The 27,575-nt window shown below is 34.7% G+C and overlaps 1 long non-coding RNA gene across 4 annotated transcripts in view; it reads right to left on the bottom strand.

Moving 5' to 3' along the window:
- LOC143649504 (uncharacterized) overlaps window positions 1–20,546 on the bottom strand; it is a 78,997-nt gene extending 58,451 nt beyond the window's left edge. For 2 of the 4 annotated variants that reach the window (XR_013159065.1, XR_013159062.1), the window contains exons 1-5: window positions 20,346–20,546; window positions 11,468–11,609; window positions 10,865–10,963; window positions 2,997–3,162; window positions 1,754–1,916 (exon numbers count right to left, since the gene is read on the bottom strand). This is a non-coding gene — a long non-coding RNA (uncharacterized LOC143649504). Of the gene's footprint in view, window positions 1–1,753; window positions 1,917–2,996; window positions 3,163–9,761; window positions 9,844–10,864; window positions 10,964–11,467; window positions 11,610–20,345 lie in introns of all 4 variants that reach the window. The other 2 variants (XR_013159063.1, XR_013159064.1) reach the window with 2 other exon arrangements.
- Between the last annotated feature and the right edge of the window lie 7,029 nt (window positions 20,547–27,575).

Below are 27,575 nucleotides of genomic sequence, written 5' to 3'. Positions count from 1 at the left end.
TGCAAAACCTCCATTTCTCAGAATGCCAGTAATAAGTGGAAATTCCAGGAAAAGATTGATGTCCCCACTGGGAATATGCGACCCAAAGCAACATCCATTGCTTGAGTTCAGGACGATTTGTACCTTGCTAGAAAACAACACAGGGCTCCCCTGCTCTCTTTTCTTCTGTATAATTTAACAAGGAGGGATATAAAGTTCATCACCTCTCCATCTGAACTGCTTCTGTCAGTGTCACAAATGGTGTCACCAGCAGGAAGCTCTCAAATGTTGTTTGTAATTAAAAAGCAACATTACTCCCAGGCACATGTGCAGAATGTATATGGGAAAATTTTCTTTGTCATGTGAGCACTTACACTATAGCATGAGATTTTAAAAATTAAATAAAAAATGTGTAGACATTCTTGTGAAGGTCATTTAGTGTCCTGCAGTAGAATTGCATGATTGCAAGTTGTAGACACATGGCTTTGAATTCCTGATGTATAATTTACTGAGAATTCATGCTCCTTTCATATATAAATATTCAGCTTGGCAAATCTGATTTCCTTTCCCCCAATCTCTGTGATTCATTTTCTATGACTATATGGTGTGGGCCCCCTGTGGAAAGCTTGATATCACCCTCCTGCTGCTCTGTCCACCTGTTTAGAATTTACATCCAAAATTCATCTAAAACATACCATTTTCCCCCCTAGAGAACAGCAAGTTAATATATTTACAAATTCCAGATGAACTAGATATGTACTGAGGGCTTTGCAGCTTTTTATTGTGCAGACTATACTTTGATGGACTTGGTGATCTCTACTTTTCAAAGTAAAGTCAAAACAGATCCCTCTCCCAAAATAAAGTCCAAATGAAAAAACACACACACAAAAATTCCTCTTGTGCACATTTCCTGATTTTTCTCCTTTAACGATGGCATTCCAACATGCCAGAACCAGGCACAAATGATTATATGCATTTTAGGTTACATTTTCTTAATAAAAACAGACAGAATTTATTTTTCATGGGAATTATGCGATTTTTCTGAAGTGCAGGGCTACCTATCCTCCTCAGGCAAGTCTCCATACATCACAGCTCAGCTTCCTTCTTCCTTCTTCCTTAGTAAATTACATTAGCATAGATTACTTTGCAGTGAAAATTATATGGACTGACTTAATCAATGTCGGCAGAGTCTTCATGCTTGTAAGTTTATTCAAAGTTTTTATTTTCTGTTTCTTAAGGTATTTTGGATAGAGGGACATGAGTAGGGGGCAAACTTGTGAAGAGCTTCTTTAACTTAATATGTGCTTGCCAGAAAACTATAGCTTCTAAAAAGAATTCTGAGGAACAGATGTGTGCCTTCCAAAATGAAAAACATGCTTCTGTTTCTTAAATGTCAAAACAGTAATAATACAATTATAGCAAACACACATAAAATTTGAATGGATGTTTTAAAACCATATAGCTGAGCCTTACTTGTAGTCAGCTGAGAAATCGCCATAAGAACTCACGTATTATCTTACCTGTACCCACATGCATTCCAGGGAGACGGGAAGAAAAAAGAAGCCGAAAAAGAGTTGGACAGCCAGAGATTACAAGATATCTGGAATAGCGATTTAGTTGTTGGCTCAGACAATAGTGGGTTGTGATGCATGTGTGGCTGTCTCTTTAAATATTCCACCAGGGTTTCTTTCCACTACTCTATTTTTGACTTACCTGCATTCATTTAGTCACAGTTTCCTATCTCTACATCAGTGCATATTTTGGTTTCTGTTACCTGTAGATCAGTTTGTTTTCTTCCAAGTGCCTGCGTTTACGGAATGTGGTCAGGAACTGATAGGGTCCAGAATAAACTAGGTTGATTATTTCTTCCTGTTCAGTACACCAGCTTGCAGGAAGGATATCCCACCTTTTTTCCCCTTCAAAAATAGTGCTTTGAACTGTTATATAAGAGAGAACAGATAAAAAGGAGGTTAGCTAGAGTGTCAATATTTCCTATACGAAATGTTAAAACATTTTAATGTAATTAAGTGTTAGGATTAATTTGCTAATCCTTATGTTTTCCCTTGTCCATTCGAGAAATGTATCTCTAATTAAATTTCCCTTTGGCCACACTAATGAAAAGAATATCATCTAGAACTCTAGCCATAGTCAGCATGTATGGGAAGTAGTGATAAGGCTGGATAATTGCAGGATTAGTAATTGTCTTTTTACTGAGGCTGAAAGCTATGCACTGTATAGAAACTCACTGAATTACTTGAAATCACATCTATAGACTCTTTGCTTTCTTCTGTTTGATTTGTACTTCTGTTAATAATCCCTTTTTGTGTGTGTTTGTCTGATTTTTGTAAGAAAATTAACAATCATTCTGTGGCTACTCAATTGTTTCCATGCCATTTTCTTATTATTGATTTTACCTAATCCACTAAGCGAGAAGTGCAGTTTAGACTGCAACAGTAGTTCTGTGATTAAGAATACTGACTTTTAATATCTCCAAATCAATTTCCTTATTTACACTACAGACCAGGGTAGCTGTAAATGTGGCAGTTGGATGGGGATCACTCTCAAATTTTGCAGTGATATGAAATAATCCTATAGTGATGTTCAGCTCTTGCTGTAATGCTACTACATACAATGGTATGATTTTATTTCTTTTTTGACGAAACTGAGGAAGTAGGGTTTCGGGTGATCACAAGGAACCAGAGCATTGATCTGGCATCCCATCAAGCTTCCCCTCATCTATTCTCCCCTTCTTTAATATGCAAACAAAACTTTTGTGGCCCTGGTACAAATTCTTTCTTAAAAAAATCCTCACTGACCCAGTCATCAACAAGATCACTTAAAGCAGTTTTAGAGCATATTGGAAACAATCCAGGTAGGGGAAGTGGGAGAGTGCCCTTTTGAATTGATGTTATTTGTTATGGCTTGGGCATGATTTCTTCAAACACTGGAGCCAATAAAAAATAAATATAAGGTTGCTTCTATGATGCTAGCTTGCACTAGGGATTTAGGGAACTTGCCACTCATTTCATCTTTCGTTCTGTGAACCTGCAAAGATATTAGGCATCCATGGAATGATTCACTGAAGCTTTGGTGAACTTCACTTCTGCTTTGGGTAATAGAGGCTTCTACTTTCTGTTTAACATCATTCCATTCCCTCTAAACCAGTATTTATAATCCAATTATCTGAAGACAAAAAAAAAAGGTAATACGGTTAGGATAGAAGTACATTCTCCAGAAATCCCTAAACACCACCCTTTATTTTTTTCAGAAAAAAGTATTAATGTCTGCAGAAGAAACATTGACAAATTGAAAGATGGAAAAGTAGACTGAATCTATTAGAATTAATTACTGGCTATACTCCACTGAGTAAATCCTTCATCTGTTTGGCTGTAACCACTGTTTATTCCCCTTCTTAGGATGATTCAAGTCATAAAGCTTTCAGTCATAGAATTCTCTGCAGTCTCTGCTTTTGTTAATATCTATAAAGACCTAAAACACTGAATGACTGCTTTGAGGTCTTTAGGTATGTTATTATTCATATTTTGGGAAGTTTAATAATTTAATATTCCTCTGCTATCTTCACATATTAATATTTATTAGCATTATCTAGTTAGAGCTTTATTTCATACTTGGGGGATACATTTCCTAGCATCATTTACATAGTTAGTTTTCATGATTTCCGATGCACTTAGCAAAGAGAAGATTAATCTCTGTAAGTAAAATGTAAACTAAGTATGGTTAGAAATGAGGTGCTGGAATTCAAGGACAAGTGAAGTACATATTGTTCTCTAAATCACAGATTTGCAAAGTATATTCCTCATACATTTTACTTTGACAATAAATTTACATTAAAGAAGTCCTGTTTCTTCATTAAGTATAACATAGAAGTTTCTTTTGTTTTTATAATCTTTTGTCTTGGTTTGCCCTGATGAAAGGAAATAAATTTCAAAGACTATTTGATACAGATTTCCATAAAGAATGTAATTTATCCTGCACTATATGTCCACTAACTATTACCATCCTCAATCTGCCAGCTCTTCAACATCTTTTCTTTGAATTTATATATAAAGCTTACCAAAAAATCTTATTGACTCTTTCAGTATTCAGCATTTTAATTTAATATTTTTTGAAAAACTAGAAAAATCTAAATATTGAAGGAAAAGGAACTGTTTGTAATTCAGTAAGTAAAATACAACAAATTTCAAAATTTTTCATTAACAAGAGTGTAGAAAGAGATCATTTATTTGTGTAAAAGCTTAAAGATCATCCAGGCAGAGGAGGGAGCAGGGTATTTTGCAATCATAGTTCTCTTTGTCAGAAAATAGGAAATTGCTTTGAAAAGCACTGAATTATGAGGGAGGGAAATAAAGCAAACACAAGTGGGCCTGTAGTCTACTTGTAGTCCACCTATAGCATTATAGAACCCTAAGTGGATGATTTCCAGCTCTGCTTATTATCTCGAGACAAAACTATGATTTCTGCTTTTGGGGAATCCTTCATCCTCTGGGTATAACTTTTAGATCCAGTAGTAGACATTTGCACACACACATGCACACATTGGTGGGGGGGGTGTGCTGGGATTCTTTATTGCTTCCTTGCTCATTTCATGGCTAGAACAACTGAAAGTTCTGAAACTGTCAGAATGCTGAGATTAGTATTGAAGTAAAGCCCAGTGCTTCAATCTGATCATTTAAGTGAAGCAAACATATACAGTCATTTCTTTCTTGGGTGTGCCATACACTTAGAACTGCTATGCACACACATGCACATGGTCTACACACACATACCTTTTAAATGAATGAACAAGCATAACAAAAACCACAACATAACAAACATAAACACAAGCTACTCATAAAGGGTCAACATAGTCTGATTTTAGTTGATTAGAATTTGGGTAACAGTGTCAATGACAATAAAGTCATGATGTTTGTTGTCATACGGGCTGCCCCTTTTGCTTGGTTGGAAAAGAAATATGTTTTATAAGCTACGGAGTCTTACCAGTAGTTTCAAGTATTATAGCTAGAGTAGTACAATTATGGCTGGGAAAAATATTTTAAGTCAAGGGCTATCTATGATACAATATATATGAACTGCCCTGTTTAAAAATATAATGAGCTAAAGAGAAGAAGGGGCTAATGGGGCAATGGTAGCCATAAAGAATTTCAATGAGCTCTTTTCCAGAATAAATAAATAAAATCTTAAAAAGGAGGGCAGAATAGACAATTTAGCAGGGCCTTAGAAGAAGAGATTTGAAGGAAATATCCATTGAAATGATTCAAAATAATATTCTTATGTCAAGAGATGGAAAGAATATGACCAGGTACAATTGAAGACAGTGCAAGTGAGTGGTTAATTAGGGAACAATCAAATTCCACCCTAAAGGAGAAGTTCATTTTCATTTTGGAATGATTGGGACCAATGCAGACTTCTGAAGTAACATCAAAGCAAATTTAAGATAGGATAATCTTACTTTTCTAACTAGCATATAATAAGGGAGCTATATTTTTAAGAAATCTATAGAATAGTAAAACAAATTTTAATTTATGCTAATTGCTCTGCAGCCATGCTTTTAGTAATGGGAGAGAACTTTGAAGAATTTCAAAGTTTTAGATAGAAAATTTTGTGATATATGAGCTAGTGGTATTGTTAACTGACTATTTGGGATTTAAGTAATGATTTTGATTACTGACTAATTAAATAGATATTTATTTTTACTTTCTAGTATATTAGAAAATCAGAGGGAAAGACTTGAAACTTCCTAACTGTAATCCAGCTGCCTTGATGTTTAATAATAATTGTATAACTATAGAGCCTGATGATTGTAAAAACCTTATGACTGACTCTCTGGTACCCGCTTATACTGAGTTTCAGCTTTAGAGTCTTATGATCTCTAAAGATAGCCCCCTAATGTTTAAAAATAAAGGGTTTTGAGTCAGCCCAGGAATAACCCACCCCAATTCCAAAACTATCTTGCTAGATGAGGAAACTGGATCTAACCAAATTGGGCCCATTGGACATGATAAAAGCTTAGACTTTAACCTATGAGTGAACCCTCATTACATACTGAAAATCATGCTCATCATTGTATTAAGGCTGCCATTTTCTTATATACATTCTGAGACTAATTATGCAATCAAGCTGCACATGCTTAATAATTAGATCATATCTAATCTCATCATTGTACTCATTATCCTAAAACCTGCCCATCTTTGGGACTATGAAACTATCAGAGTTACTGCCGTTTGGGGAGACAGAATTTTAGGTCCATGGGCCGTTGCTCTCCTGCTTTGTGCCTAAAACAATGTCTTTCTCTCGGTGTCTCAGGAATTGGTCATCTGAGCACACAAGGCAATGAACCCAATGCTTTTGATTGGTATCAGTATTGCAAAGCACAGATCTGAATGCATTTCTCCAAATAAGGTTACTTTTTACATGAAAAATAGAAAGCAAAGGAGTGTAGGAGATAGTTTCAGAGTTTTGAAAATCTTGGGGTCAAAGAACCTAAGGATTTCATTGACTGTCAGGGAAATGTGGACTCCCTCATTTTGGTTTAGTAGTCTTGTTCCTTTCCTTTGTTTTGTGTGTATGTTTGGTGTTTCTTGTTTGTTTTATTATTTTATCATGGTTTATTATTTAATATTCCTTTGAGAATGGAGCTCTGGCCTCTGAAGTTAGTATTCTTAAATCAGAAAGGGAAAAAACATGGTGAAATCTGACAAAGTTGTAAAAGACAATTTACTTTGCTTCGCACCTTTCTTGAGGCATTACTTTTTTATGAATGTAAATAGTGCGGCAGTAGCAGATTTCATTCATTCAAAACAGATTCCTTTGAAAAACAGCAGGCCTGATGACACATGTCTTAGTTCCTTCTTATAGTGGAGGAAAGGTCAGTAAGGTTTTGCTCATAATGATGAACTAAACAGCAAGCCGAAAACACAGCCAATAGAAGTAAGTGAGTTCTTAAGTGCGAAACTGTTAGAAAATTCACATTCCTTATGGAGGTTGGCAAATAGTCTTTAAAACAAGAGATTTTACTGCTTTAACATCGATAACAAAGTTTATCTGAGGGAAATTGGTAGGCATTTTATTTTCCATTGATAACAACTGTGCTGACCTCATGAGTTTTATGTATCCACAGCATCTCAAAGAAATAGATACTGAATTAATGGCCACCATTCTGGTAATTGGCCTGATGCTGTGGCAAAAAGGAACGTGTGTGTGCTTCTGTGTGAACATGTCTATGCATGTGTGGTTTTCTCCAAACCCCCCTTATCCTAAATAAGAATGGCTCCTCTGATTCAGTGTAATTGTTAACTGGAAGTCTTTCCACAAAATTCTCTACAAAGACACAGAGCAAACCCCAATCTGATATACATGGACCATATATACTCTCTCATATTTTCATGTGCCTAGTTACTTGTTTCCTGCTATATATCTTTCATAATTAGTCAAATGGCAAATGCACTACAACAGTCACTCCAGAAACATTTGTTTTCATCTTTACTTCCAACTTCTTTCCTGCCCCATCATCTCTCACCTCTTCTAGCCTAGTTTGTAGTCTATTACTGATTATATTATCACTTAGCTCCTCTATTGCATTATTTGTTTAGTCTTCCAGCTTTACCCTAGATTAAAATACTCTGTTATTGATTAGATCTCCTTTAATTGCAATTAACAGAAAATGATGCAAACTAGATTAGTAGAAAAAGGGGGATTCTACTATAAGTAATTAGCAATGCTTAATTTAGTAGAGTAAGTCATGAGAAAAAAACAAAGTGAAAGGGAACAAAAATCTAACCTAGGCCAAGGGAGGTTTCTCCCGCCATTGCCTTTGTTTTTCTCTATTCGTTTATTTTTGTTTCTCTCTTTGTGGAGCCCTGGTCCTTGATTCTGTTCATATAGAAAAATAGAAGATGGTCATCCTGGAGCTCAAGAGTTTATCCATTATAGTTGCAGCCATATGCAGACTAGTTTTCTGACTATGAACAGAACTTCCCGAATTTGCTGAAAGAATATTTGATTATTCCACTTGGATTGCAAGTTCACCACTGCTCCAATCAGCCAAAGTCAAAGACAGAGCCAAGATAGGACCGTGACACTGAGTGACCACCCTTACGGACAGAAATTGGGCAGAATCCTTTTATTAAAGTCTATACATAATGTCTTATCTCAGATCTCCCTGCTGGCACGGTTTTGACACATACCTTTCAAAAATGGTTGTGAATGAATGAATGAAGAAAGCCAAGAAAATCAAACTCTATTCCTTTGACTATTATTTATACTCCTGCATTAGAGTTTCTTGGGTTTTGCTTTTTTTTTGCTGTCACACCAGACAGGGGCAATTAGTTTAGCAGAGCAATGAAGGAATTTTCCTGAAATTGCTTTGATTAAAAACGGCTTCAGAGACACATTTACAATGAATATTTTTTCAACTGAGGAAAACACAATGTTGTTGCCATGTATCCATTTCAGGATTAGAATAAATGCTTTATTATCTCTTAGCTAGATGGAAGACTGAGCCAAGTTTTCCTCTCAGATGTGAAGACAGTCTCTTTTGCACTCTGATATTCAGATATTATGATGTGGAAATTGCATTATAAGGTGTTTCCTACCTTGAAATTCCAAGTGCAGCTGTCTTTTGAGTGGATTGGCTATTCTAATTTATTTTTTATTTCTTTGGTTTATTTCTTTTTTCCATAAGGGACCACTTTGTTGCCAGAGACATTGACTCATTAATATTGTCAACATTTTCTTCAAAAATTTTCCTCTTCTTTAGAAATGTTCACATGCCTACTAAGCAATCCTTGCCACAAATGTGTGTATGTATCAAATTCACAGATTCAGTATGTAATGGTGAGATCTAATAATATGAGTGTTTCTAAGGAATATGTTGAGACATCAATAATCTGGCAACCAAGTAAAGATTAAGTATCATGAGAAACAATTAGCTCAAACAATCACAATACAAGCAAACTATATTAACTTTGAACACCAATCTAGAGGATTAGATTGTCATTTCTTTTGAACAGGCAGTTTTTCTAGTTCTAAGATTCACATGTATATATTATGTGAAATTGATGTGATTCCTATTGCTAAGATTAGCAACTCCAGATTTGCTAAACTTTATTTAATAATTCCAGCAAACATACACATTCCTGATGTTAAAGGGCAGAGCATAACTTTTCTAAAAATGTTTTAACTGAAATTTACAAATAAAACTTAGGAATATATTTTAAAGTCACACTAGCCTGTATTCCCTTGGCTTCTACCCTATTGAATCATGTAGGAAATTAGGTCTGAGTGATTTCCTGTAGTTTACGAACGAACAGTTAAACACTCACACACACACACTCACACACACAGCCTGTACAGACAGTGTTAGCTCCTTATTTACAGAATTGTCACTTTGTTATAATGGAGTAATCAACTCAGGAACCACACCCAGGTCACAGAATCCAGTGTAGAAAAAGATACTGAAGGACATTAGCAGTCAATCTATTGTTTGACAGAAGCATGTGTAAAGTAGTAAGAGGTTCATAATTCACAAAGACAGCGGAAATTATGTCTCAGTATTAATATCTGATTCACTAGGGAATTAAGTCTGACAAATTAAGTCTCACAATTAAGTCTTATATAGAAACAGATTCCCCCTACATATGTCTACATATGAAATGGCAAATAAAAATATGAGATAATTATAAACTTAGATATTTTACAAAGCCCAAATTCTATTTTATTCTCGGAAAAAAATCAGATATCAGGCCTTGTGGAGGTTTTTTTACCTAAATTGTATGAAATGCATCCTGAAGTTGGAGATAATCAGGTGGGTCCTGACACAGTTATAAAAATCTAAGAGAGCTGTAACTAAAAAGAGCAACAATGTTACAAACCATATATTGATGGATGGAAAGTGTATTCTGACCGCCTCCCCCTTTTGCCATAAATCCCCTTGTAGTGTCTACACTGCAGAGTACATGATGAGAAGACAGACTGAGGGAGCAGTAAGTATCAAAGCTGGGAATAGGCAAGATTGGAGAGTTAGACAGAAACCACAGGATGAAGTGTCTTGAAGCTCATGGTGAGGCATTGGTACTTTATTTGCAAGGGGATGTTATGGAAGGTATTTAACCAGGAGAGTCATATAGTCTGATTATGTGTGGCAGTGATCTTTGGCTACTGAGTTAAGACTAAAGTTGGTGGGGAGGGGAGTGCAAAAGTTGTAGCAACACGGTTAGCAGGGAATTGTTATAGTATGTTGAGAAAAGTTGGTGGTTTCAACTAGAGTGACAGCAGTACAAATTGGGAGAAACAAATAGATTCAATACACATTTTGGTGGTACAGTGAATGAACTTGATGTTGCAATGAAACCAGACCATGAGGTTAAGTGGCAATTGCTCTTTGTCTTTACATAATGAATAATTGATATTGTCATAAATTTCCTGAAAAAGTTTTATTGGCTGATTACACTAAAGATAAAATCCAAAATTCTTATCAGAGCTTACAAGGTCTCTGACCTTGACAAGTTGGTTCGATCTATCTTCAAGCAGTATCTTATTCTTCCTATTTTAGCAGTTCTGGTCTTTTCACAATTACCTGAATTTGCATATTCTCTCCTGCCTCAGCATCTTTGCATCTTTGCATCTACCTCTGCTTGGAGCATTCTATCCTGCTCTTCAACTAAGTAACTCATTCTTTTACACATCCTTTTCTTACCGCTTTAAATGTCACTTCTTGTAAGATTTCCCTAAGATTGTTTTTTTTTTTGGGGGGGGGGGTGCATGGTCTGGGAATCAAACCCGGGTCTCCTGCATGGAAGGCGAGCATTCTACCACTGAACCATCTGTGCACCCTAAGATTGTCTCAACATGTCATACAAGATCATACCTTGGATTTTTTCATAGTTCTCATCACACATGCTTTCTCTAGAAATCAATGCTATGTATGTCTCTGTAGTTTTTACATTCCTAGTTCCTAATCCAGTACCTAAAAGGTAAAGAATTCAATAAATATTTTGACTTAATGACTCCCTGCCTATAATCCTTCTTTTTTCAGATAAAATTTTATTGAGATATATTATATATTCACATACAATATAATCATCTAAATTGTATAATCAGTGGTTTACAATATCATCATATAGCTGTGCATTCGTCATCACAATCCATTTTGAATATTTTCATTACTCCAAAAAAAAAGAAAAATAATAAAACTGAAAAAGAATACCCAAAACATCCATTCCCTCCCTTCCCACTATTATTTATTTATTGTCTTTTTTTCTTACCCATCCGTCCGTGCACTGGATAAAGGGAGTGTCAGTCACAAGGGTTTTTCAATGACACAGTCATACCCTAAAAGTTCTTTCATTATTCAATCATCTTCAAGAATCAAGGCTATTGGATTACAGTTTAACAGTTACAGGTATTTCCCTCTAGCTACTCCAATATACCAAAAACTGAAAGGGATATCTATATACTGCATAAAAATAACCTCCAGAATGATTTTTCAGCTCTACTTAAAATCTCTCAGCCACTGGAACCTTATGTTGTTTCAATTCTCTTCCTCCTTTTGGTCCAGAAGGCTTTCCCCAATCCATGATGCCAGGGCCAGGCTTGTCCCCTGGTATGGTCTCCTTTTGATAAAACACAATATACATTGGTCTATTAAATATTGAAGTCTTTATGCACATCCACAGACATCACTAAGTAAATATAATGCATATATGTATGTGTATATACAACTGCACACATGTGCACACACCTGTATATTACTATCTTTGTTGAAAACAACAACTCTTGATATTTTGTGATCATGGAGTTCTTTCTCTCAGATCATCTAATATATCCTCATAGGAAAGTAGAATATACTTGGAGAAATGCTATGTTCGATCGTTTTGTGGAAAATCTTATTTTCCGCATAGTTTTAAACCAGCTCATATTAATTATGTTAGTTCAATTTCCTGTGACCTAGAAGAAGTTATTTTAGGATTTCTAGGTCAAAGTTTTGTCTTTAGTTAATGTGATAATAATATAATTATTTCATTGAACTGTGAGCAAAAGTGAACTCACATATATATGAAAAGAGCTTAGAATGGTCCCATGCACTCAGGAAGGATTCATTAGATATGAATTATTTTTATAATAATAATTTGTCACAGTATAATTGTATCTTTGGGGGGAGATGCAATATTAAATTATAAATAAATCTGTAAGCTAGTTTTCCTTGTGATTTTGAAAAAAGTCTAGTGGTGAAATGTAGAAAACCTTAAAAATTGTTTAAATTCTAATATTTCTCCTACAATTTCTAAATCAAATAATCTTTGGTGTGCTTCAGTTTCTGTAGAACATAGGACAAATATATAACAATGTGAAAAAATGCATATTTTGATTAGCTAGATATGGTTATATGAATCATGAGATTTATATCATATTTGCTGCAGGGAGACATCAGAAGAAAATTTATTAAAAAAATAATCTGCTACCATGGCTTTTAATAACATTAAGATTGCTGAGGTTTTCATAAAACAAACTTGGAAATTTGACTTATTCATTTACCCTGGTAGCACTCTGCTTAGCTCAATTAAATATTACAATCACCATTTATGCTCTAAGTTTGTTGTGGTTCATAAATTAATATTACCAATGATAGCAAGAGAAAAGGAATAATGAAAACATATTCACCTTTGTTAAATGCCTATCTTGGGTGAAATGCAGTCTCTATTCTACTTTGAAAGTGGTATGTTCTTGAAAGTTTCCTGAGGTTGTTTTTCATTTTTCTAAAACTTTCTTTCTTGTAGTTTTACAAGAAATTACTTTCATTTTTCTTTGTCATCTGTTTTATCACTTGTTCATCTTTCTAAGTACTTTTCAATATCAAATCTTTGCAATTCCAGTGTAATACAGTTGAGGATGTGTGGGTATAGCTCTTCTCAAGGGAGACAATATAGTTTAAAAAACTGACTCATCAAATTGTCTCTGCAAAGCAAATTAGCCTATTCTCAATATAATATAACATATATCGGAGACCGTTCTTTTCCTGTTTATTTCTACAGTTCTTCATGGAAGAGGAGCATACTCCAATGAAGCCATCTTTATCACAATACCTACCACAAGTGAAAATGTGTGCAATCCCTTTCCAGTAGGAGATAAACCAGGTATTACAATAAATCCCTTGAAAACAAGCAATTTTTGTGTGCCTTTCCCATGCAGTGAATCCTTTGCTAAGATAAAATTTTGCATGGAATAATCAGTTGGTCCCTAGATGGGTATGCTAGCAGTGATCTGACATGTAAAGGAAACAAATCCAAATCCTAAATGACTCTTGGAAATGGATCCAGTGAGGACGAATTTCTGTCTCTCTCAATTAATCAATTCAAGACTAGACATGTGAAGATTTTTTTACACATAGGGGGTTTAAAATGTGTTTCTAGTTTAACAAATCAGAAGCTTAGCAATGATAATATTTCCCTTCTGTTTTAAAAAGGAAAATCCATAATTTTAGTCTATGCATTGCTTTACTTGTATGGTTGCTTTATGGTGTGTTTTTTCTTTTATGGGGTTGGGGATGGGGTGGGAAAGATCTGATGAGTGGTCACAGGGAACATAGAGAGTTTCAAGTTCCAGAATCATTCTAAGAGGTTCAGTTTCCTGTTCTACAAATTTTGCCACTAACCCTCTAATCTTTTTTCTTTAAACTTTTTTTATTAATTAAAAAAATTAACAAACAAAACATTTAGAAATCATTCCATTAACCCTCTAATCTTGCTCCTCCCAAGACTCGTCCCTTCTAATCAAGCTTCATGTATGTCTTGACTTCCGATCACCTCACTTCTCAGGCAAAGTTAAAAACGAATGAATACACATATTCCTGCCCACTGGAAGTACCATTTTCCTTAGTCCTTCAAGGCCACTTCTTTGTGAAGTTGAAATGCCTAAGCAATGTACTTCTAAGTAGTGCAGGCATAGTTAATAGGGTCTCCTGTAAATGAGGTTAGAGTTTTTACAACCTTCATCATGCAGTTATAGGAAACTCTCCATGGAATCAGAGTTGTGGGCTGTGGGAATGTGAAAACAGTAACACATAATTAGAATGAGCTACTTTCTAATTCAAATTATTTCTGCCTTTAGGACTTTCTGGGTCTAACTTATTCGTTCTTGTGGTACTGTTGAATTTACCTGACTGCATCTAGCGTCCTCTATCAAACATGTAGTTTCCAAAAGTTCCCGGTAACAAAACAAGAAATGAATACCAAAAAAAGGAATGATTACTTGATGAAGATGGCATGATAGTGCCTGTCTTTTCTCTAATCAAGTTGATCAGCTATTCTTCTTTTCTTAATTCTATACAGTATCTTTCCAATTAATTCCAATTTTTAATATTTTATTGTGATAATAAAACAAATGAAGGATTTTAATAAATAAATTGATACTAGGACTTTAGAGGATAGATGAAAGCAGTAGGATATAAACCAAAATCTCAGTCTTTTCTTACTTTAACCCAATAACCAATTATCAAGCTTGGCTAACTAAAACAAAATTTAAGACGGCTTAAACAAAAGAGTAATTTATTGGACAGAAATTGTATGGCTTACATAATTGAAAAACCAGACAAGCATCAGAATATATCCAGAAATCTTGTAGGTATATACAGAGTTCTTGTGGACTAGCTCATAAAAGTTTTGCTATTAGAAAGACGCAGCTTTAATTGTTTTCTGTCCCTGGGGACTTGCCTGAAGATTAAAATTGCTGAAAATTTATTCACTGGTATAGATTGAATTGTATGTTCGCTTTGGGGATGTGGATGGATGAGATAATAAGATAGAAATTGCTCTAAAACTACATGGAATATGAGAAGGGTCATTTCCAAATTTTTGTGTTTTGTTCCATATGAATAGAGAAAGGATACTAGATTGAAAAAAAATCCTTTTCAGCTATTAGCATATACTTGATGTGATATGTTTCTGTCCTCTATTCAAATCTGCTTACTTTTCTAATTCCTTACCCATTACACTTCTATATGATCTGTCATGGATACCACATCTCACTCTGTGCTATAAGCATGCAGCTTCAGCTTACCTTGCCAACTACCTCACGCATTCCTTATTTTCAGTGGCCAGATGATGAAGCTGGCTCATCTTTTCAATTGAATGTACGTTGTAGGTTACTGGCCAGCCTATAAGTTTGCTAGCTTTATGTTAGTTGCCCACCACTGGTCCAATCACAATAAGGAATGTTATATAAATATCACTGTCTAAAACTGTATCTTCCCCTCCAGTTGTGAACAAGGAATTTTGGAAAGAACACTGTTAGATGTGATCATAGCAGGAAGTATATTTAACATACAGCATGCATCTAGAAATACTGCTAGGCTAACCTGCAGAAGAGTCTTTGGTTATGATTCTTTAGGCCCTGAGTCAACGACCTTACAAAAACCTCTGACCACATAGTTTCAAATTAAATTCACAATTTCATTTTATGAACCCCTATGGGAAAATATCAGAAAGTTTTCATGGAATGTGTTGGAATATGTTTTTCTCAATCATATTTTTACATTCTGTGGGTGAATTTATGAACATCTCTACCTTCCATTTTTAGATTATGTGGCCCTACAAAAATAAAGATAATATTTAATGACAATCAGTGTCATTATATCTAGTATGTAAACATCTTATTTTATAAATAGTGTAACAGATTTCTTCTCACTAGTGATTATTTTGGGGATCTGTTGACCCATTAAATGTAGTATTTCTCCATTCTGCCTTATAAAATGAAAAAAAAGGTGAACATTTACATGAACATGATTTAATTAAATATAACCAGGGAGAAGAAATATTCCCACAGAAATATTAATTCAACAAGAGTTAAGAAATGTACACATTTGCATTTATATCTAGAAGTCCTTCAGTAGATAAATCTAAATTCTAATTTAAAATACATTGCCTATGGAAAAGTTCAATTTTTATCAGTCCACTGATTCACCTTTGAGGGATTTTAAAAAAATATACAGTCAAAGTTTCCGCCATAAAATTCATAAATCATTGCTTCATTGTGTAATACTGCAAAGAAGATAATTAAAATCTTGCCCCTTATGATTTAATTACTTTAAAACTTATGATAAAATTGTGCTGAATCTTCCATAGAAAGGATTAACAATTCATAAACTGAAGATTTAACAATTTTTCTTTTTCTAACTCATAATATAATAAATCTTTTTTAATGAAGCCAATCACTGCAAATGCAAAGTAAAATAATTAGTTATTTTCTTGCATTCAAATTATCTGGATATTTGGGGCTGTACATAAAATATAGAGCTTAACTGTTTAACATGTATTTTTGCCATCAATATTCTTCATACATTCATTTCAGAGGAAGGAAAAATGCAATTTATGTAGATTAATAGGATGATAGAATTTGAAGTTGGGAATTTTGTTGCATTGACTTTTTCATACAAGTAGGAATTTCTTTTAAAGTTGGTGTTATGTCATGTTGTTCTAATTCCTATAAAAGCCAGTATGACTACTGAGAGTGCTTAAGTTATTTCTGAGAATAATTTAGGCATGAAAGACTCCCAGTTAGAAAATTAAAGTTGCTCAATCCCATTTATTTACTCAGTAATTCATTAGGCATTTATTATGTCACTAGACCGATTATCTTGTGGCAGTCACTTGGCGAGGTCCTGGGGGTACAAAGATTTTTAATAGATTAATTAAGTGTACTTTTTAGTTAAAGAGAGACTGTTATCACCAAAATATTTTCATGCTTCTCAGAGGTAAATTTAAATATTATTTGAGGGTACTCATCTTGGGTCCCACCAAGAACTCAGAAAAAAGAAGTATCTTACTGTGGGATTTTAATTAATATAATTTTTTTTTTTTTTTTTATAGTTCAGGTGCAGCTTCATTCAGTGTTTTAACATAGTTACATTACAATTAGGTATTATTGTGCTGTCCATTTTTGAGTTTTTGTATCTAGTCCTGTTGCACAGTCTGTATCCCTTCAGCTTCAATTACCCATTATCTTACCCTGTTTCTAACTCCTGCTGGTCTCTGTTACCAATGATATATTCCAAGTTGATTCTCGAATGTTGGTTCACATCAGTGGGACCATACAGTATTTGTCCTTTAGTTTTTGGCTAGACTCACTCAGCATAATGTTCTCTAGGTCCATCCATGTTATTACATGCTTCATAAGTTTAGTCTGTCTTAAAGCTGCATAATATTCCATTGTAGGTGTACACCACAGTTTGTTTAGTCACTCGTCTGTTGATGGACATTTTGGCTGTTTCCATCTCTTTGCAATTGTAAATAATGCTGCTATAAACACTGGTGTGCAAATGTCCGTCTGTGTCTTTGCCCTTAAATCTTTTGAGTAGATACCTAGCAGTGGTATTGCTGGGTCGTAATCCATTCTGCCAGTCTATGTCTTTTGATTGGGGAATTCAGTCCATTACCTTTGAGTGTTATTACTGTTTGGATAATATTTTCCTCTACCATTTTGGCTCTTGTATTATATATATCATATCTGATTTTCCTTCTTTCTACACTTTACTCCATACCTCTCTCTTCTGTCTTTTCATATCTGACTCTAGTGCTCCCTTTAGTATTTCTTGCAGAGCTGGTCTCTTGGTCACAAATTCTCTCAGTGACTTTTTGTCTATAAATGTTTTAACTTCTCCTTCATTTTTGAAGGACAATTTTGCTGGATATAGAAGTCTTGGTTGGCAGTTTTTCTCTTTTAGTAATTTAAATATATCATCCCACTGTCTTCTAGCTTCCATGGTTTCTGCTGAGAAATCTACACATAGTCTTATTGGGTTTCCCTTGTATGTGACGGATTGTTTTTCTCTTGCTGCTTTCAAGATCCTCTCTTTCTCTTTGACCTCTGACATTCTAACTAGTAAGTGTCTTGGAGAACGCCTATTTGGGTCTATTCTCTTTGGGGTGCGCTGCACTTCTTGGATCTGTAAATTTAGGTCTTTCATAAGAGTTGGGAAATTTTCAGTGATAATTTCTTCCATTAGTTTTTCTCCTCCTTTTCCCTTCTCTTCTCCTTCTGGGACACCCACAACACGTATATTTGTGCGCTTCATATTGTCATTCAGTTCCCTAATCCCCTGCTCAAGTTTTTCCATTCTTTTCCCTATAGTTTCTGTTTCTTTTTGGGATTCAGATGTTCCATCCTCCAGTTCACTAATTGTAGCTTCTGTTTCTTTAAATCTACCATTGTAGGTATCCATTGTTTTTTCCATCTTTTCTACTTTGTCCTTCACTCCCATAAGTTCTGTGATTTGTTTTTTCAGATTTTCTATTTCTTCTTTTTGTTCAGCCCATGTCTTCTTCATGTCCTCCCTCAATTTATTGATTTGGTTTTTGAAGAGTTTTTCCATTTCTGTTCGTATATTCAGCATTAGTTGTCTCAGCTCCTGTATCTCCTTTGAACTATTGGTTTGTTCCTTTGACTGGGCCATATCTTCAATTTTCCGAGTGTGATCCATTATTTTCTGCTGGTGTCTGGGCATTTGATCAGATTTCCCTGGGTGTGGGACCCGGCTGCTTGAAAGGTTTTTCTGTGAAATCTCTGGGCTCTGTTTTTCTTTTCCTGCCCAGTAGGTGGCGCTCGTGGCACTCGTCTGTCTGCGGGTCCCACCAGTAAAAGATGCTGTGGCTCCTTTAACTTGCCAATCCGAATCTCGCAGTCGGCCCGGGAAACTGCGGGTGGAGGGGGGGTCACCGGCCACCGCGGCTTGGGGGAGTGCCGGTCCAAATTGCCCAGCTGGCCCGAGACGCCAAGGGTGGCGGGAGGGCCCTGCTATCCAACGTTCCCAGTCAGACCGGGGAGCCACGTGTGTGGAAGGGACCCCTGGTCACCAGCCGCCCTGGCCGGGAAAACACGCGCCCCTCGGGTATCTCACCGCAGCGGATTCTCTCTGCCCGTTCAGCCATTCCAGAATGGGGTACGCTGTCTTTTTGGTCTCTGTCGTGGCTCCAGGAGCTGTTTCGTATTGTTTCTGTTTCTTTAGTTGCTGTTCTGGAGGAGGAACTAAGACGCGCGGGTCTTACTAAGCCGCCATCTTCTAATTAATATAATTTTAAAGGATGACAATCACTGAGTTTGGAAATCTAATGTCTCTTTTTCATTTCATTCTGAGATACAACTAATCATTCAAAAGGAATTTATACATATCTATTAAAACCCATATGTAGGACTTTTCTAATTTGAATTTAAAATCTGTTACAGTTTATTTTTTATTGGAGTACAGAAATGAAACAAGAAACAATTTCTTTTCAATCGATAAAACATTTTAAATGTTTATGTTAAAAAGCAATATATTTTGGGTGGTGTGATGGTGGCTCAGTGGCAGAATTCTTGCCTGCCATGCAGGAGACCTGGGTTCTACTCCCAGTGCCTGCCCATGCAAAAAAATAAATAAATAAAAACAAACAAACAATAAATCAATATATTTTGAATTCTAAAAAAATTATGGTTTAACATCCTTCGTTTTTTTCCCTACTTAGAAAGAATTACTATTAGCATTTTGGAATGCTTGATTATGTTATTAGGAAGTTTGGGTTCTTCCACCTCAAAAAAAAAATTATGAAGCTCAATAAAAGAAAAACAACCTGTTCTTTTCTGAGTATTTGAAATGCAAGTCTTAATGTAAAATTCAGATAAGGATATATATTGAGGCCCAGAAGCACTTTTCTAGTACCACTAGATGTTTAACAACTTTAAAACAAATCATGATTCAGCAATATAAACACAGTTTAATCATATTGGATCCAATAGTTTCCTTCTCAATTCTAATATCCTTTATTTTATGGATTGGTTAAATCAAACTCCTATGGTACTGCATGTGGGGACTAAACCATTGCTTTTGCCTCAGACACAACACCTTTGAAACCTAGGGATTTCCATGGTTTGTTATATTGAATGGGACTCTAATTTCGTAGCAGGAGAGGAAAGGGATATAGTTGTCATTAGTAAACACATGAGAGAAGGTCACATAAAATCCATTTTCATGAAAATATAAAGCCTCTTGGGAAAAATAATGAAGGTTATTTGTGGGTTGTTCAGTTTCCTGTACAGCTAGGATCAACAAAATAAAATATAAAACAAAATAATACAAAAATAAAACAAAACCCAGACACAAGGGGTATGGCTGACTGTTCAGCTTTTACTCTGAAGAAAGATTGCATGAAAAGGCATGATTTTTGACTGGGAACAATGATCCTGAGCAGGAAGAAGCAGCCTTTTAAAATCACATATATGTAAGGAGAAAGAAAATCAAGTGCCAATGAGGAATCTATTAAAAACAGAAAAACAAGTAAGTAAGACTATTAGAATGATATTCTGTTACATCACACACTCACCTCAATCTTGCTATCCCCTTTTGAGATCTCCCATGATAATCATGGAACGGAAAAGTATTGGTGAATGACCAACAATGACTGAATTGAATTTGGAACAATGATCCATTTTCAGTTGCAAGGATGACTGAGTTGAGGGAAGTAATAGCAAAGTAAGAAAAGAAACTAAGGAGTAAGAAAGTAAGAAAGAGAAGAGTTTGTGGTGTTGCCTAGAAACCAGTATGCCGTTTTAGAATCTTTAGCAGTTTGTAGAGACATGTCACATTTAATTCAACCTAAGAAGTCTTGTTGTAGGGATACACTGGGAAGTAAGGAGGCTCAGAATATATAATGTACCCTCAGCAAGACCTCAGAGACTTTCCAGTTGAAACAACTCTGATTTTTTGCTGTCCTATATTTCTATTTTCTCTCTCTCTGCTTTTAGTATCTACTTTACTTTGGGGTTGATTCTTCTCCCTATCTTCTTCAAATACTCTTCTAATCTAGGTAATAATAAAACCAGTTCCTTTGCTGATGGGTGGATTATAATGGATACTTGAGAAAATACTGACCAATGAGACAAGGAGCCAAGTCTTCTGGGGGGATTCTGGAAAGAATTCATTTTCCTGAAGATAGGATAATCAGAAAAGTGATGGAGCTTTCTTTGTTTTCCAGGTACTATTGGATCTGGATTTACTTACAAACCACTGCATTTTGTTTCCAGCCTGAGAATACACCTAGAGATAGGACATGATTCACAGGAAAGTGGAGCAGGGACCTTGAAATGTTTCCCCTAGATCATGCCTGGTTCTGTATTTCTTGTGCAAGAAACTGTATTTCTTTATTATTCAATCCAGTTTAGATCAAAGTACACTATTAACTGTAAAGTCAGAAAGCATACAAACTGGTGTATTCATTCCAAATGTCACTTGGCCATTAAACTACTTTACTGTCTGTTTCTCTCTGTATGTCACATAATCAAATGTCCCGAGTCAGGTCTGATTTATTAACTAGTCATCATGCGGTATAGTGTATCTCTCATAGCTAGAATTTTTGCACTAGGTAGGATTCATCACAGACCATTAACCTTCATATCTGTTTCAAAGTCTGAATTATATGCCTGGGCAATCAGATGTAGTCAGAGATACAGATCCTCATTACAAAATAAAGATAATTTATGTGAAAGTCATGCATCCAGCCATCTTGCACAGAGTTGGGCATTGGAATTGATCATGAATTGTTCAGGAAAGACACTTCAAAGGAAAATCCAAGAACTCTTAAGACTAACTTTTACTGTGATGTTGGATTCCTTTATGTTAGCCACAATAACAAATCTCAAAGTAAGGACAAAGAAAAAACGGTTTTACCCTAAGAAAGCATTAGATGATCTTTACTAAAAAGATAAATCTCTTTAGGTTAGGTTTGCTTAGACTTTGGCAATAGGAATTCACACTCAGATAAATAAATGTGTTAAAATCTATAATAGCATAGTAGAAATACAGAGATAAGTTGGCCCACATTGCCTGCATGTGTTTGAATTAAAAAGAAAAAAGAAAAACTGCTAATGTAAATAAAATAAAATATCACCAAGCCTATATTTTTCTTCCTAAATAATTTTCTTCAAATTTTCAAGAAGGCTAAATCACTCAGCAATTTTTAACAATTTTACAAAGAGCTGTATAAACATTATATATTGCCTTTAAACTAAGAGCTACTCATTTTTTTTCCTCTAGAAGTTTCAAGTCACCAGCCATAACTGAAGTACAGATTTTGTTTTTAATCATAAGAATAGAAATGGAAAATTCATTCTCTGGATTATGCAACAGAGAAAGAGATCTAAGAGTAAATTGATAATCTTTGTATCAGAATGAAATGTGTCAGAAAATGACATGTCTATCTATTTTCTTCCACCTCTCCTTTCTTCTCCTCCTTTTATTTTTTAGAATGAATATACCTGACAGAATAATGAATTTGTGAACGTGAATGAATTTCCAGCTCACTGAAAGATAAAATCTCTACAAAGTTGATCTGATAAATGATCATTCGCAACCCAAGAGATGTTTCATATAATAATGGAGCTCTGGTAAATAACTATGTTAAAAGAATAAGGAGTTTCTACAAGAAAGTTATTCATTTGGTCAGTTGTTTCCAATCCTCTCTGGCAGAATGAGTGACCACTTGAATACTGAATAATATCAATTTGGGCTGCTATTTTCCAACATCTGTATTTGAAAGAAATGTATTATGTAAACTGATGTACATTAGTGGGAATAAAGAAAAAAAAATGACACAGGCAATCTGATGGGATTCTCCACTATATAATGCTGTTTGTGTGTCTTCTTTATTATCTTTATGTAACAATTATTAACAGCCATTAGTACCCTCAGGATAAAGCAAAGAAGAGCAAAACAAAGCAATGACCTGTCAGTCTGCAACTGACTAATAGGTCTTTGAGGTTATAGAGGGATATATTGGTTCTCTGTTTCTAAATGTCTCAAAAAGACTTGAACAATTTCCTGCTTGAAACAGGTTGAGGACTGAGTACCTGGAGGACTTTAATAATGATGATAGGAAAGCACGATGCTTTTGAAGTTAATTTTCAGTGTGAATTATATTGAGTGCTCTTGCTCAGAAAAGAAACTCCTCTGCTGAGAGAAAGGGAAATATAACATTTCCTGTAGAGGTTATAAAATGCTTTGTTAGATTCTTATTCTTAAGGGGAATTAACAACATCTCCTCCCCCAGATAAAGCCTCATTTTGTTCCAGTAAAGAGAATAAAATACTGTATGTATCAATATCTAATTTTGTCTCAATTTTCATAATCCATTTTATATTTTGAAGAATTAAAGAAAAAAGGATTCAGTATTTAAAAAAAATTGACAGCCTGATGCCTTCCTTTAATTTTCCTAAATGCAAATAGGATGCATCAGTCACAATTTTGCCCTAAAATAAATATCTTTTTACACCCACCCATTAATAATATTTTATGGTAAATTCTGGACAAATTAGTATATGGCTTATTACTTATTTCAATAACTTTTACTGAACTTCTTTTACATGCTAAGCAGAGTTCCAGAAGCCAGATGATAAACATATATATGATCTTTTTATGTGTACCTCTTTTGTGCTTAGAATGTTATGAGAAGGATCAACAAATAACAAGAACTAAATAGACAATTATAACAATATATTAAGTGCTATAATAGGAGAAGTGCTTGCTTCTAGTTGAATTAACTGTGTGATTTTTATCAAAGCACTTGAACTCTCAGTGCTTCAAGTACTTCATCTATAGAATAGAGATTATAATTTATTACTCCTCTTGAGAACAGTCAAGTGGAGCAGATGCTTTCTTGGGGTCTCATGCAATATTAACATCTATGTATGGTTCAATAAAAGAACAACTTCCTGCAAGTTGCTTAAGATACAGACCTTTGCACCCAGCAATGAGCCTCTCAAAACAAAAATAGAAAAAGCGCACTCAAGCACACACATACTAAGCTTGTTCTCCTTCTAAGAGTTCACTAGGCCTGTTTGACATACACAGATTCACAATATGAATTCGGGAGTTGGACAGACAGTGCTAATTTGCCATCGTATTGTAGTATTATTGGATTGTGTGGTGGCTTGAAGTTGTATGTATCCCAGAAAGGCACTTTCTTAGATATAATCTATTCGTGTAGGTATGGAACCATTTTAAGTTAAACCTTTTGACAAAGATTATTCAGTTAATGTTTGACCCACCTTCATCCTCCTTCTGGAGTTTTTTTGTAAATGGAATGAATACAGAGAGAAAAAGCCATGGAAGAAAGAAACTAAAAGCAATGAAACCAGGAAGAGAAGGAAGAGACCAGCAGACAATGCCAAGTGCCTTGCCATGGGATAGATGGGTCAATGATGACCAGCAGCCAGTCTTTCAGGAGGAAAGCTCACTTTAATGATACCTGGATTTGGACATTTTTCAGCCTCAAAATTGTAAGCTCATATACTGATAAATTCCCAAAGTTTAAGTCCAAACCACCTCATGGTATGTGTTTTGAGCAGCCTAGAAAACTGAAACAAATTACTTTCCTGGCTCTAGTTGCTAAATGAAGCAAAGTTTCCTCTTTTATGAAGACGCCATTGGATAAAATCAATGACAAAACTTCTTGTTAGTTCCTAACTATTTGTATCTTCTGAATAGATTCTAAAACTGTGTAAGAAATTACAGAGAAAATTGATAGATATACCTTGGTTATGAATACCTTGTGAAGTTATCAAAGTCGTATCTACAAGATAAAATAGAAATAAAAAGGAATTGAATACAATCCCAAAGAAGGTACTCGTAATTTACATTGGTAAATTTGACATTTTAGCACACATCAAGCTTTGTATCAGAATTTGTAGAATGTTGTACAAGCTTGGTGCAGTTGCCAGGTCTTCAAATGAGGATACTACATGGATGAAAACTGCCAATATATTACTGTACTTCATCTGTTAAGATTTCTAATTTGCATTTTCATCATGTTTAAACAATATTCTGAGAATATAATTTTAAAGCTCATCCTCAAATAGGGGAGAATATCATGTATCTCAAATGATTGACATGGTTTGCAATATTACTGAGAGGGAAGAATACTTGCTAGTCAATCAATTTGGAAGTTAATTTTTAAATATGTTAATTTTATTAAAAGAGACATAAGATAACTCAAATCAGTAGTTCTATGTCATTACTCTCATCCTTGTTATAAGAATAAAGAAAAAAGACTAGATGACAACTTAAGTAATTTCTAGTGATAAGAGTTTTTGGTAGGTTTCCTTTAACATAATTCTATAAATTAAATGAAATAATGTAGGCAGAAGTGATTTGAAAATTATGCTGTTTTGTTTAAATGAATAATTAAGGCCAAATGGTTACCAACTCTTTCTGAATTAATCGGTTTGTGCAAACAAATGACTGACTCAATCTCTAAAAGCAATTTTATTTATTTATTTACATAAAAATGATGGCATGTGTTACTGTGTTGACTGAAATTTAAGGCATTGAGGTGTACTTCTGTAAGACTGCTTTCAGCCGGGTCAGATCTGAGAGTTTTGTAGGCTAGGAGTGGAGGAGTTAGTTAAACAGCACTTCCACCTTCATATGTTTTGGCTAACAAACTTAACTACCACAGAATGGTTTGAGGATTCTTTTATCTGTCACAGCATGCCTTGCCATGCTTTGGATTTGCATGGTTCTTTGGAATTCTGTGGAAAAGAATTTGAACCCTGTCCGTAACTGTGGTTTCATATCTATGAATCCATGTGAGAAGAAAGACAGTCCTAAAAGAAATGAGGCTAGTGGGAGAACTACGGGTGCTTTGAAAAAAAGTCATGAATGGGGGAGTTTAGCAGAGTGGGCCTGTTATCAGTGGTTCTGCTGGTGAAGGAATACTGTTTCTAGGCACAGAAAATCTGGGAAGGGAGAGTTAGAATAAGGGAGGAATCATGTGTTATGCTAAGAAAATTCCCTATGAAAGAGCTATTAGACCAAACAGGAACACATTTTCCTAATGATTAGCAAAAGAGAGAACACAAGAGGATGAGAATACAGAGTAGGGAGATTATTGGTTCATGTTTATTTGGGGAGTTATGTTTAAAAATTCAGTCATACCAGTAATAGGATCATTTACCTAAATAACTTTAACTTTCCCTCTGATGTATATTGACTAAGAGGATAAAGAACCATCATTTATTAAGTATCTGCTTTATATCAGAAACCTGTTCATATGTTATACCATTTAATTTATCAATGTAATATGCATGTGTCCATGATATGTTAGGCAACGTTTTGGGAATTAGAGATACAGGGATACAGACAACATTTTATTCCTATGGAGTTTACAATCTAGTAGGGTTGAAACTTTTTTAAAACATAAGGCAATTACTTAGAAATATTATAAGGAAAATAATAGTCTAAAGTTGTAGAATGGGGCAATTTTGATTAATGTGATCAGAAAGTTACATTTGATTCAGCCTGAAGAGTAAAAAGGAAGCAGGGCAATATAGATGAGTAAAGAGAGTAACTCGAAAAGAAAGAAGACTCCAAGTGTATCAGATTCTGTTGAGGGTTTCCGAAAGATGAGGACAGAAAAAGTAAAATCATGGCTAACTTTGAGGAAATGTGATTAAAATTGTTGACAAAGACACAGAACTAGACACATTCTTTCAATTAGTTTTGCTGTGAAAGAAAACTGAGTTGGGTAGTAGCTGGAGAGAAATTTCATGTCCATGAAGGAATTTTTTATATGCTTGGAGATTATAGTACATGATAGGAATAATCTTGGAGTAGCAATGATAAAGATAATGATAATGATGAAAAAATATTACATAGGTATTATGTAATATTTTACATAATATATGTAAAAATATTAATATATTTTTTATTATATGTAAAAATGATGGCTTATATTATTTTTCTAAAATCTTTAAATGAGTTATCTAAATTTATTCCCACAACATTTCTTTGAAGAAGGTACTTTATTTAATATACTCTGAAATTGAGACACATAAAGGAACTACTTTCCAAGTTTAAGCAAATAATAAATAGCAGAGTCATGATTCATACCTAAATATTTGACTGAAGAATTTATTTTTAGCCATTTCTTTATAAATCAACCTTGCAGAAGAGAAAGGGGAGAATTGCTGAAGCAGGAAGCATTATGAGGATAACTTACTTGTAAAATGTCACAACTCCTCTATGTAGGTCTAGTGCTTACACTTGCATCTCTCTGACGCCAAAATTTTCTCTCATGCAGCGTCACAAATTCAACATATCCCAATTATCTAAAGTGGCCTAATTCTGTATATGTTTTGGGATGAGGAAAAAAGAGAAGTAGTAAAGCAATTTGTTACATAAAACTTGCCAATCCTAATTTGATCATCATATCTGGTTATATTTTAAGAAAACCATATGCTCTTCTGAATTCAAAGCTCCTAATTCATCAGTTCTGTGAAGTGCTGTATGTAATTAAGGCATTATTATGAAGATCTTTACTGTGACTACTATTGTTACTCTTGGGCGGCGGGGTCTCCCATCCATTTCTGAATTTTACCTTTTTTGCTAGGCATTCTTTGTTTCCCTTTGTTGGAGGGGCAGTGGGGCTGATACCTACGTAATAATAGCTTGAATTTCTCTGCTATCTTTTAGTTGGGTTCAGCCAAAAGAAGGCATCAGTATGAGAGTCAAGGGTAAAAGGAAAAGTTATTTCCTGATTCTCATCTTACTAGGACATAGT

Source organism: Tamandua tetradactyla, chromosome 11 (genome assembly GCF_023851605.1).
Source record: "Tamandua tetradactyla isolate mTamTet1 chromosome 11, mTamTet1.pri, whole genome shotgun sequence".
NCBI classification, from domain to species: domain Eukaryota; kingdom Metazoa; phylum Chordata; class Mammalia; order Pilosa; family Myrmecophagidae; genus Tamandua; species Tamandua tetradactyla.
This window is presented reverse-complemented; position numbering and strand designations above follow the sequence as displayed.